Source organism: Cornus florida, unplaced genomic scaffold, assembly GCF_030987335.1.
Source record: "Cornus florida cultivar Cherokee Brave unplaced genomic scaffold, ASM3098733v1 CherokeeBrave_3.0.0_Hap2_Chr11, whole genome shotgun sequence".
In the NCBI taxonomy this organism is placed as follows: domain Eukaryota; kingdom Viridiplantae; phylum Streptophyta; class Magnoliopsida; order Cornales; family Cornaceae; genus Cornus; species Cornus florida.
The window spans coordinates 101,877,103-101,890,865 of NW_026775581.1; the positions used below are offsets into that span (position 1 = coordinate 101,877,103).

Below are 13,763 nucleotides of genomic sequence, written 5' to 3' on the forward strand. Positions count from 1 at the left end.
AAAAGGTCTGGCTCTGCGGATGTCTCTAGATAAATCTCTGAACATGGTCGCGACATCCGTGCGAAAGGTAGCGAACTCCGCTCTGTGGGCCATGAGGTCAGCTCTGATGGCAACAACAGTGTCCTCGAGCGTCTGCAGACGCACTCTGAAGCCGGGGGTCAAGTATGGTATAGAAGAGTCAGAAGACAGCTCCTAGGTCTGCTCCTGCTCGTGGATAGGTGACTGAGTGCTCCAAGTCAATGTCTATATCAATGTCATCATGCTCGGCAGCTGGATCGACTGGTGCATCGTCCGCTGCCGGAGCTACTACTGCTGGCTCTACTGGTGCCGGGGCTACCTATGCTGCTGCCTCATCTTCTAACTCCAGCTCTGCAGTAGCCAGTACGGTATGGGTCTGCAGGTGAGTGATAATAGCTCTGTAGCTCTTGTCCCAGTCCTTCTTGAGGAAGTGACAGGAACCTCTCTCGGGGTCCTCCTGCGGGTGGATAGGATAGCGCTGGTCTATGAGAATCTGGGTGATGAGATGGCTGAATGGAAGAAACTTGGACCTTCCGGGTGCCTCCTTGCTGACGTACTCATCGTAGAGCTTCCTCATCACGCTCCAGATAAGCGCAGGAATAGACACCCAGTGGCCGGTATAGAAGGCGTACAGGGCTTCTAGATAGTCACCCCGCCTCTGAATCTTATGTCCGGCCATGTATATGTTCCGGAAAAGCACAGAATCGATGAACCAAAGGTCTTCTGGAAGATATGTACGGGTGGCCAAAGTCTCATCACCGGCATGGTGACCTGTAAGAAAAATCGTCATGTCGGCGTAAGAAGGCCTGTGGAGCCTGGGACATGTCTCCTGTAGCTCGGGCAGGCACCAATGTGGACAGCGAGTCGAACGAGCCAGAGTATCCACTGTAATGGTGATCTCATGGCTATTGATAAAGGTGACGAGCTCGGCTGTAGTACGCGGCGACGGTCGGAGGTTCTGGTAGAACAACCGTACTAGTCGCGGGTAGATCAGCTTTGTGACTGAGGCAAGAATAGCTAAGAGGCCCCGCTGAATGATGTCCTGGTAGGCAGATCGAGTCAGCACCGATCTGGAGAAGAATGCGGTGCCGAATACTGACTCGTGGTCGATAGTAATGCGTGCATATTGAGGCGCGAGTTTGTCGCGCTGTAAAGGAGCTGGATGAACAAGTGGAGCCGGCTGAGCTGGATGCTCAGCGCTTGTATGTGGTGGAGATGGTGATGGAATGAATGCTGGACAAGTTGGTAACTGGGGTGGAGTAGGGTGTAATGGCTCCTCTGTATGGGAGGGCTGCGCAGTCTCCTCTGTCCGCTATCGGACTCTCCTCTGTGTGTGCTCAAGGCTAGGATCCCAGACATGAGATGGACCGGCCCTTCGTCAAGTCGGCGTCTGGTGCCATGACGGTGTCTACGTGCTACAGTCTTGACGCGAGCCATAGTCTGCAAATAGAATTTCAAGAGTTAGTGCCAGCATATATAGAATATAAGGCACAACATAAAAACATGTATATCAGATAAGATAGACAAAACAAGATATCGCATGATTCTATGCAAGTGGCAGAATATGAAACATGCCAAACAATGTGAGTATGAAATACATCTAATGTGGAATATCACAAGCATTGGGCATATATATGGTAGCATAAACATAAGATAAGATGAATGGAGTGTGTATATGAGATCTGTGAAATTCGATCGATCATAAAAAGAAATGAGATCTATCACAAAAGTTGGATCGATCGAAGGTTGAGTTGGATCGATCGCAAATATTAGATCGATCATAACTTTGTTCGATCGATCGAACAGTGCGACGATGAAACTTAACAGTCACAGATCTGTGACTTTTGAATAACGGGGTCCACACGAACGTGTTCGTGAGCCCTACAACACATCAAATCAACAACTCTCATCACCCAAACATGGCCCATACTCCCAAATCAAACAAAAATATCAAAAATATATACAATGATATACATATATATATATATATACATATTTCAAGCATCAACAATGGAGGTTCAATCATATATAAAGCATGAATCAAACATATAAACCATGTATGCACAAGATTGAAGCTTGAAATCGACTAGTGAGGTCTCAGATCTTACCCAAATCAAAGGGAGATGTGGATGCAAAGAGGGAGGGATGAAACTGAGATGAGAGAGAGAGAGAGAGAAGCTTGGTTCTTGCCGGAGATGGAAGATATGAGCTAGGGGAGATGATTTGTAGTAGAAGGGAATAAGAGGCTAGGGTTTGATGTGTTGAGATCGATCCAAATGATCGATCTCAAGACCCTTGGATCTTTTTTTAAAAACATTTCCCGACTAGTTCGATCGATCGAAGATAAGTTGTGATCGATCGAACTTTGATGAACTCCTTTCAAAGTTTTTTTTTTTTAAAATTAAATAATTAATTAAAAACTAAATAAATTAAAATATTTTTGAATTTTTGAAAACTTGTTGAAAATTGAAACAAAATAAAATGAGAGTGAAAATAGAATAAAATAAAAATGAAAATATTTTTGAATTTTTGAAAAGTTGAAAAGTCAAACTAAAGTTAAAACAATGAAATGAAGATTTGTGATCGATCGAAACAAGAGTTTGATCGATCATACAGAGAGCAAAAATATGCAGGTTTTTGGTTCAAAAATTTGGCTAAGTGTTGGAACATGAGATCGATCGAACTAGGAAGTTGGATCGATCAAAGAACTTTCAAATCGATCTTGGAATGTTTCGAACGATCAGAGAGCGAGCTAAAAATATACAGGTGGATGCAGGCTCAAAATTTTTCTAAGTGTTGAGGCATGAGATCAATTGAACTCGGAAGTTGGATCGATCGAATGTCTCTTAATCGATCTGAGAATTAGTTCGAATGATGGGACAGAGAGGTGATTTGGATGCAGGTTCTGCAGGCTCAAAAATATTCTAAGTGTCAACACTCAAGATCGATCGAATAGGATAGTTGGATCGATCGAAGGTCCTATGATCGATCCAACTGAGAACTAAGATCGCAGATTTTTCTTGGATCGATGGGACAGAGAGCCTATTTGGATGCAGGCTGGAAAATTTTCTAAGTGTTGGATTCAGATGGAAGTTCAATCGATTGAACTCAGGTATGAGATCGATTGAACTTATGCAGAATGCTCAAAAATGACATGAAAGCTTATGCAATTCTCACCAAAGTTCCTTGAAATGCATATGAACCAAAAACAAGTATCTAGACTTCGCAAGAAATGAAATGAAAGATAGAAATGGGGGAGGAATAGGGTTTTGACACCCTACGAATGCTTTTGCTAGTCTTTAACGTCTCTAGCAAGACATTGGGCTCTTTTAGCCCGGATCAAAGATCTTATAATGCATCCCCTCCTTGTTGGGGTGATGAATATCTTGAGCCCCACCCAATAAATTGTTCTTGGAAGAACTTATTGGATCAAACTCAAAAGAATTTTTTGATCCTTTGTCTATGCAATTACAACCTTTAGGCTTCCACGTCCTTTCAAAACAAGAGTTTGAAACAAGACTTTGAGAATGCAAGGTTGAAGATGATCCTTTGGAAGTTTTAGTTTTACAAGAAAGTTCATTTCCTTGACATTGGAGATCATGACACTTTTCTATAACATTAACCTCTCCTTCATATTTGTCAAATGAATTGGGTGTGGGATTAAAGATATTCAACTTCACCTTCATGTAGCCAAATGAAATCTTCATTATCCCCATCCTACAATTGATGTTGGCATTTGCGGTTGCCAAGAAAGGACGGCCAAGGATAACGGGAATTTAGCTCTTAGGATTGGAAACCGATTTCGTATCTATGACAACGAAATCAACGGGGAAGAAGAATTTATCAATCTTAATCAAAACATCTTCAATGACACCTCTAGGCTTTTTAATGGATCGGTCGGCAAGTTACAAAACTATCGACGTCGGTTTCAATTCACCTAAGCCTAGTTTGACATAAACCGAGTAAGGAAGAAGGTTAACACTTGCTCCTAAGTCAAGAAGCGCCCGATTAATGATATGTTCACCAATGATGCATGATGTAGTGGGTGAACCGGGGTCCTTAAGCTTTGGAAAAGTGTTATGTTGCAAAATTGAGCTTACTTGCTCAGTCAAAACCACTTTTTTTAGTGCTTGGCTTTTGTTCTTTCGCTTTTGGGTGTAAAGATCTTTTAAAAACTTGACATAAGCCGGCATTTGCTTGATTGCATCCAAAAGTGGGAGATTAACTTTTACTTGCCTAAACATTTCCAAAATCTCATTGGTCTTGACTTTTTGCTTTTCTTTTGAAATGGACCCTTTCAAGGCGTCCGGAAATGGAACCTTTGGTTCAAACACTTTTTCAAAATTTTCTTTTGAACTCTCTTCAACATAAGAAGTTTTCGAATCATTTTGCTTCAAATCATTTTTTAACAAAACTTCTTTCTCAACATCATTTTTCAAGACTTCTTTGTCAAACACATTTTTCAAAATTTTCTCATTTGCAAGATCATGTGTATGCAATGAAGGAGGAATGTGATGTGAAACGGGACGGGTGACAACTTGAGGTTGCACCGGTTCACTCTCTTTATTGGACATTTCAACTTGATTGTCCATAGCTCTACCACTTCGCAAAGTAGTCACCGCATTAACATGTTCAATGGTATGCCCTTCCGATGAGGAATGGGTTTCCACAACACATTGTTACTTAGGTGGGGCATTAATAGGCATCTTTCCCTTCTCTCTAACATTAAGAGTGCTAGCTATTTGCCCTACTTGGGTTTCTAGCTTTGCAATAGATTGAGAGTGAGAATGAAGCAATTGTATGTTAGCCTCTAAAGTGCCCAAAGCATTTAAAACTTTCTCTTCAAAAGCGGGACTTCGAGAATTACCTTGGGAATATGATTGGTTGGGAAAATGAGAATTAGAGAATTGATTCCCTTGTAATTGGTATGGCCTATAACCTTGGGATCCTTGGTTTTGCATTGGAGGTGGAATATACTTCCCTTAAAAACTACCTTGGGGAGGGTTTGAGCCTTCCCCTTGGTTTTTCTATGAGAAGTTCGTATGATTTCTCCAACTTGGATTGTAATGAGTACCATAAGGATTGTTCCCTTGATTCACAAAAGTTACATTGACTTGCTCATTAGGTTCACTTTGCACTTGTCCATGAGGACAATGAGAAGTAGAATAAAGAACACTAGAACAAGTCATACATGTTTCATTTGATGCACGATGAGAATGGTTAGGGAAGGAAGTTACTTGGTTCGCCGAGTTTTGGTTAATCAAAAATTGATCAAACCTTTGAGACAAAGACTTCATTTCGGCGGCTATTTCATTTGAATGTTCGACTTGATGTGGACACTTCCTCACCAAAGTTCCTTGGTTGAACTAATTTCCATTTGGGCATGTCATGATGTGGACACTTCCTTAGCAATTCATTGAAGCGTTCCCATGCCTCATGAAATGTTTCTCCATCCCCATGTGAAAATTCTCGAATTGAGGTCCTCATGGCATTGGTCTTAGAAACCGGATAGTACTTCTTCAAAAACTCTTGTTGCATTTCTACCCAAGAAGTGATTGAAAAAGGCCTAAGATTGTTAAACCAATATTTTGCCTTGTCTTTAAGGGTGAATGGAAAAAGTTTAAGCCTTAAGACTTCTTCCGGCATGTCCATGTATTTCACGGTAGAACAAACTTCAAGAAACTCATCCAAATGCTTGTAAGGTTCTTCACTAGGAAGTCCATGAAAGTTAAGAAGCATTTGAATGGTTTGTGCTTTAATTTCATAATGGTGTGCTCGAAATAGTGGCAATTGAATGCATATGGGTGCATTGTATTCATTAGGCACATAGTGATCTCTTAAAGCAAGAGGTGGATTAGCTACTTGAGGTGCAACATGAACACCTTGGTTATGAATTCCTTAATTAATGACGGGAGGTTGTGGAGCATACATTGGCCTTGGCATTCCATACGGAACTTGGCCTTGTTATTGTGGTGATTGGATGAATGGCCTTGGCATGCCTAATGGTACTTGAATGTTTTCATTGTGCACATTTGAATGAAGGATGCCTTGTTGGTCTATGTAACCAATGTCCTCAATATGGTCATCATTATGGTCATCCATTAAAAGATTGGCTCTATTCGAACTTCCTCTTCCCCTAGGATTTCTAACGATAGATTCAAGATGCAAATCAAGAAACACAAAGAATGACAAACACTATGCCTTCACAACAATGTAATGAAACTCCCTCCACAAACACTTAACCCATATTTGAAACAATAATAATGCAATGACAAGAAAAATGCCTCTACGCGGGCTCACGATTTAACTAAGGAGATTAAGTCAAGAAAGTCTCACAAAGGTCCTTTAGCACTTCAACTCCAAATTTTAAAGCTTAGCTTAGTAATTTTTTTTTAAGTTTTTAGCATTTTTCCTTTCTTTGCTTGCTTGAATTGAATGCTCAATGGCTCCTTTACTTGCTTCCTCTCCAATAATGCATCTAGTTAAGTAAGAACAACACAATAAGTAACCAAAAAGAAAAATAAAAATAAAGTAAAAACACGATAAAAAGAGTACTAATCCTAATCAATTCCACAAATACGACGTTGCCTAATCCCCAGCAACGGCGCCAAAAACTGATGGCCGTCGATTTACTATAAGCTTAAGAATGTGCAATTTAGGCGAGGGCCAAGTTTTACATTTATAAAGCTACTACTACCTTTACTAAAAATATAGCTAGGGCGAGTAGGGATCGTCCCAAGGGATTGGACTCGTACTTGAATGTTGAATCGCAACTAGGGTTAGTAGGTTGAATAATCAAATAAGTGATTGATTGGTTGTTTAAACTAGAGAACAACTAAATTAAATTAAGTAAGAATACAATGCTAAAGAGAGTAAGTAAGGGAGAGAGAGATCTTGAGGTTTAGAGATCACCACCAAGCAATGCATTTCTATATCATTGACAAGTGATTAATGAGGGCAAATAGTGGGTTGCAATAGTGGTGTGTATGTATTTGGTTGATTCAATAAGCAAGGATGACTAGTTAAGTATGTATTGTCTAAACATCATGTGAAAGGCACAATATATCTAAGTTATGAAGCATATATTGTCTAAACAATATGTGAAAGGCACAATAAATCAAAACAAGTTATTAATCCTTTCATTAAGCTCACAATCCAAATACAACATAAGGATAGAGACATATGCTAATTGCATTCACAAGCTTGGATCATCAAATAACAAGCATAGATTATCCTCCCATTTAACACTACACAACAACTATTCTACACTACTAGCATGAAAATAAACTAGGGGAGAGGCACAATCCATCAAGAGGTAAGCATGAACCATCAAGAGAATCAGAAAAGCATTCTTTTAAGCACAATGTTTTGACAATCTCTAAATCTATATCATCAATACACATAGACATGCATCAATAACACAAAATCTAGAGATAAACACATGAACATCTATTCTAGCATACATAGACATATGGATAGAATGAACTGACCAATTGGAAGCATTAAACCACATAAATCATTGAATAAACAAGATCTATATATATCAAAGTGTCAAAACATCAATTACAACACTAATCCCTCAATAATACACAAGATTAAGATATAGAAAGCATGTTTGGGGCTAACTCTAGCCCCAAGAGGATGCCTAGCCACTCATGGTGATGATGCTCCAACCCTCAAGGGCTAACTCCATGCAAGAGGTTTGCTCCTTGTTGATGAAGATCTCCAATGGTGTCTCTAGCCTCCTCCTCCTCTAAACTTCCTCTCCAAGAGATGATATGAAAGTAATGTTGGCTCTCTATTGAAAAAAAAAAATCCTTATCCTTATATAGGTAGGTCAAAATGACACCTAAAATGAGCTAGGGTCGTGTACACAATATTCCCCAATGATTGGATAAAGGACAACTTTCAATGAGTTGGAATTTTAACTTTTTCGCACTGGAGGAAGTTCGATCGATCGAAAGGAAGTGAGATCGATCAAAAGTAAGCGAGATTGATCGAACTTAGGCTGGATCGATCCAACTAGCTGAGCTTTTTGGAAAAATACAAATCTGAGATATTTATGGGAGATATTTATGGGAAAAGGACAAAAATGGTTGGTGGGCGGTACAGCCGTGGATAGGATCAATCATTTGGATAAGGACAAAGGTATTCGATCGATCGAAGAATGATGTTGGATCGATCGAACTTTTGGACTTAAGTGTTTTGGGTCAAGGCTTGGATCTGTCTTGAAGTGCTAAGATCGATCAATGTTCGATCGATCGAACTTGCTGCTTTGCTTCATTTTGCTTCTTTCTTCCTCCACTTTGCTCCTTTCTTTGTTCAATCCCAGAATTGTTTCAATTAAGCTCTTATTTGGCTGAGTTAGCTTATTTTCGAGATAAGTGCCTGAAAATAGAAATAATACGAAATCAATCTAAAATGGTAAAGTAAGATAGATAAAGGTACTAGAATGCCTAAGCTTAAGGGGTTTAAATACGCACTTTTCAGTGCTCGTCACTGTTGCTCCAAAATCTTTATAAAGCTCCTTCGAAATTGCACTTTGCATCCATTATAATGGACATCAACATGCTATAACACCACTATCGCTGTATTATAGAACTACTATGAAGCTCTAAAATTGCCTCCAATTAATGTCCTCAAGCGAACTTTCTCAATCCACCACTTTTATTCCAAATGGAAAATTGAAATTCCAAATCAATGTCGATAATTCCCACCAACCGTCCACTCCTATTTAGTTCTACTTCCATATTTGTTATAGGAAGTGGCTAAAGATTCCTATGATATCCGATGATCAACTTTTCACCTTTCGAGTAGGTGTTACACTTAGGGCAATCATATACATGTCCATATCCGTACCTATTCACCAAAACTGATATTTGATGTCATGATGTACCTTTTGACCGTCTGAGTGAACCGAGAAAAATTATAGACTTTTCATTTTAGTCGCCCGACCATCATATCACTATTTACATAAACTACTAAATCATTCTCTAGTACCTTAAACTTCATCTGAGTAAGGTAACATTGGCTCTAGGGTCAGCTCCAATATTTAAAGTTGACCTTCTCAACTACCTTAGTAATATCGAGTGTTATTATTACACATGCTATAAATTTATCTGATAACTCATCAACTAACCGAAAGATTTAAATATTCTATCGTTTGTTGAGAGCATCCATTTCCACCTCGCTTCTACCAGACAGAACTTAATGCAAAGTGCGAATCACCACCGTAATCCATCCAAACCGTCTCATAATCCATTCTATTCATATGAACTGAAGTCCTGCCAGTTCAAAATAGATAAGAATTAAGCTAACCTAATTTAGCAGTCAACTAATATCCCATCCAGAATCCTAACCCTTGTGTAAAATCAGCAATCCCTCAACTAAATGTGTAAAATGCTCTCTCATTTCTACTTTAGTATAAGAAATGGCTGCAAGGATCCGGTGGTCTCTGATGGTCCATCTCTACTATCTAATAAATATTAGACTTGGAGAAAAATCACTATGTCCCTTATCCTGCTTATCTTCCAAACATCTACTTCATATCGTGATACATCGTATCTCCACTTGGATGACCAGAGAACTAAGAGAAAAGATTAAAAATGAATGTATGAGGAGAATTTTAGGTGTAACACTTATAAATGATAAAATTAGAGAAAGTAGATTTAAGTTGTATGATTGTATTCAATGCAAACCCGATAATGCACCGATTAAATGAGAAATAGTTGTTTGCATAAAAAGGAAGTGACAAAAGGGCTGACCAAATCCATTTCGGATATGGCCCAGCGGTTTACTCACTGAACTTTGGAACTTTGCAAGTCCAAGGTCTGGGGTTCAAGTCCCGCTAGGTGTTCTTTGTGGTTAGCCTCCGCTGCCCCTGCAGTGACTTAACTGGCCCGGGTGGGGAGGTTCCCTTCTGAATCCTCGGGATTAATCGGGTTGTTGAAAAGCCCTAAGGGTTCGTGACATCCCAGACACCTCAGGTTAACTAAAAAAAAAAAGGGCCGCCAAAACTTATATAACCGGAATGAAATAATAAAGAACCGTCGAAAAATACTAAATTTAAGAGAAGAGATCTATTCATATAGAATAAAGACAAGAATGTCACCGCGACTTTCTAACAAGTTCAATAATTAATGTTTTGAAAGTAATAAAATTATACTACGTATACAACTTACTACTGAAGTGTTACGAATTTACATTTCCAAATTCGTGTTCACCACCACCTACCATCTCCATCTGTTGGCCAATTTTTTATCTGCCGAATGTCTTGAGCTACCTTTCTTCTTTGTCTACATGCCCTAATCGCTGGACTATATTTTCATCATAACTTATTATTTATATAACTGAACTTTACTAACTTAATTATTTTTTAACATAGAAATTGACTTTTGTTTATAAAACAGGATGTTTTACGGTTGGATTTTAAAAAATGACCCATTAAACTTTTGTTTTAAAATTACTATTTTCTTTTACAAATATGAAAAAGGAAATCTCCTTTACATACATACATAATAATAATAATAATAATAATAACAACAACAACAATTATAACTTCTGATTCCTCCATTTCTGAATCCATTTGGACTCCATACTTACCAAGTGAAGCAAGTTTGTATATATTTAAAAAAGTATGGTAAGTAAAGATGCAAATGAGCCTACCTATTCATGAACACTAGTATGTCTTGTAAGCATGCAAAAGACCCCGACTTTTCATCAACAGTTTGCACTTGATTTGAGTTCCATTACCTAGCAAAAGAAAAATATTGAGGTATGCATTTTATGGAAACTGAAAAAACCTACATTATAAGGTTCAACGATAATGTTTCTATTGTGGTTTGTGGAATCTGATTATTTTTTATGAATGTTTAATTATATGGAAACTCCAACACGGCTGAATTTTAGGAAAAATTTAGTTTCCTGATCTGATTTAACTTCCTTATTGGTTTAAGGAAAATTCAATTTCCTGATTTGATTTAACTTCCTTATTGGTTTTGGATTCTACAAAAGGCAAGTTCTTGTAGGACAAGTTTGGGACTCTATAGATATCAACTCTAATAAGATTTTAGAGAGTGTAAAAAGTTATAGATAAATTTGTGTCAATACAAGAGAGAGCAATTAAGAAAGATTGAGAGAAAATTCTCCATTGTAATTATTCATCTTCTTCATATTAAATTTGTTCGGTGTGCTCCATGGACGTAGCCCTAAGATTTGGGTAAACCATGTATATCTTGTGTTCTTGTGTGTGATTTTTTTTTCTTCGTAATTGCTTGTTTATTCCTTGAATAGTGTTGTTTATTTTGCATTTCCGCTACAACAACTGGTATCAAATTCAGTTGATTATGAAATGCAACTCCAACAACTGGTATCAGAGCCTTTGGTTGAGAACCTAGGGCATAGAAGGTATTTGACGAAAAGTCTTTTGATCAGATCTGTCCATTCGAGTGGGAGTAATGGTATCAGAAGATGTAATACCCCTAATTTTAAAAGGATAGTCCTGGTATTTATTTAATTATTTAATTGCATTTTTATTTTATTTAATTGGTTATTTGTTTGTGTGTTTATTTAATGGTTATTTTAATTGGATTTTGTTTTGCTTTAATTGATTAATTATTTTATTTAAATTGGTTGATTATTTTATTTGTATGTTTATTTTAGTTGGATTGAGTTAAATGTTTTATTTATTAAATTAGGTTAAAGTTTTAACTGTAGAATAAATTCACGTGTGTAGCCGTCACTGTTTTAAAACGTCGGTTTTGTTATGGGCCGACAAGGATTAGGATTAGGGCTCTGTCTCTACACATACAGGGAATAGGGTTTAGTTAAGTCTCTATATATATAGAACAGTACGTACACTTAGGGTTTTGAGAATACACAACCCCTATTCACGTACCAAAGATACAAAGATAAAATAGACTTATAAGAGAATTGAGCGAGAGAAAACAGAACAAGGCTTAGGAGGAGAACATAGAGGACTAAGGGAGAGTTGTGGTGGATTAAACCAAAACCATAGGAGGCTTGAAGGTGGTCAGTGTTTGCCAGAAATTAGGAAGACGGCGACAAAGTTTTGAGATCAAAACTGCAGGCAAGTTCTTTTCTTTCTCCTTCCCTTTGGCTTATGTTCTGTGCACCTAGATAACCTCTAGGGTTTTAATTAATCAGTAATCGGGATTTACGTGTTTAGTATATGCTATATTGATGATATGTTTGTATTAAAATCAAATCTGCTTACAATTTGTGCATGTCTACTTCCGGTTTTGTTCTTTAAAGCATGTTAAGTTCTGCTGTGATTTTTGTTATTGTACTTGCTTCCATCTTCTATAAATGAACCATGGGGATGTTAATAGGATGATATAAGATTTTAGGTTCAGTATTTATGAGGAACAGAGGGGTTGGAATGGAACTGTTGTTGCTACAATAGTTTCAGTTTGTTCCTAAAGCATGTTTAGTTTGGTGGCAAATTTAATTTTTGTTTTTAATTCCAATTGTTGTTATTAAACCATTGGGATGCTATTTGGTATTAATAAGACCCTTAGGATCAGTTTTAGAAACCAACTGAAGGGTAGAAAGTGGCCGGGGTCGAAGCAGATTATCGGAAACGGAGAAGGAAGCGGAGCAGTGGGCTCCCCCTTTTTGGAGGCGGCTCCAAAGTGTTTTGGAGGTGGCTCCAAGCACTTTGAGCCTGCTACAAAAGTTTTTAGAGCCAGTTCAATGTTGATTTGAGCCTGCTCTATTTTTTTTTAGAGCAGGCTATTTCCATTTTGATGCGTACTGCTTGTTTTCAGCTACTGTTTAGGCTCTTGGGGTTTCTAAACAGTTTTAAAACTTTAATGGGGTTTTCAATAATTAATTTAGGATGTAATTAAGGTCTTGTATTGCATAAAATACCTCTTTTGTGTTAATAGAATTAACAATGCGCTATTTAACAACTATGCATACGGTTAACGACTAGAAGGAAATTAATTGTCTAGTTTTAATTCGACAATTTAAGATACTATAACATGATTCTAAATTAAGTTTTAGGTGCATGGTGGAGTCTTTTAATTAACAAATTAGACTTGTGGCATAGTGTATGGCTCTGTGCTAAAAGATAGAACAGAATACAAGTATAGAACTTAGTACACTGTTACCAGATGGAAATAACTAAATTGCTTAAATTAATTTAACAAATTTATTGGACTATATTATGATTTTAAAACTTATTTATAAGCATGATAGAGTTGTTAATTTATTAAAACTGATCTGTTCATGCTCTGGATGCTAGTTGTTGAACTGTTAAACAATACATCGTTTAACTCTTTGATTTAAATTGCTGAACCTTTAAACATTTTTCTGCAATTATTTGGATATTGGTTTTGGACTGTAAATTGCTAAACGATTATATATATGTTGTAATTTACATAGATATGGAGGATTGTATACACCGGTATGGGACGGTGACATACTAGGGATGGTTTAGCTCAAAACGCCTAAACCTAACCTAATGGATTAAAGCAATGGATTAAAAAATATTGAATCCTAATTGTGACTAAGTCAGATCAACTGCGACTAAGTTGAATGGCTTCCTAGATTAATTGGTTTGTAGTTAAGTCATATCAACTGAATAAGTTGAGTGACTAACTAGTTTGTGTATTGTATGTTAGCTCAATGAACTATTAAATGATATACTCTGTTGGACGGATTTTAAATATATGTTTATGGTACCATGAGATGAGCTTAAGTCTCAGACTCGTTGGTTAGGG

At 37.5% G+C, this 13,763-nt stretch overlaps 1 pseudogene; it reads left to right on the plus strand.

Moving 5' to 3' along the window:
• The first annotated feature begins 5,401 nt into the window (after positions 1-5,401).
• Positions 5,402-5,500, plus strand: LOC132287481 (small nucleolar RNA R71; annotated as a pseudogene).
• The last annotated feature ends 8,263 nt before the right edge of the window (positions 5,501-13,763 follow it).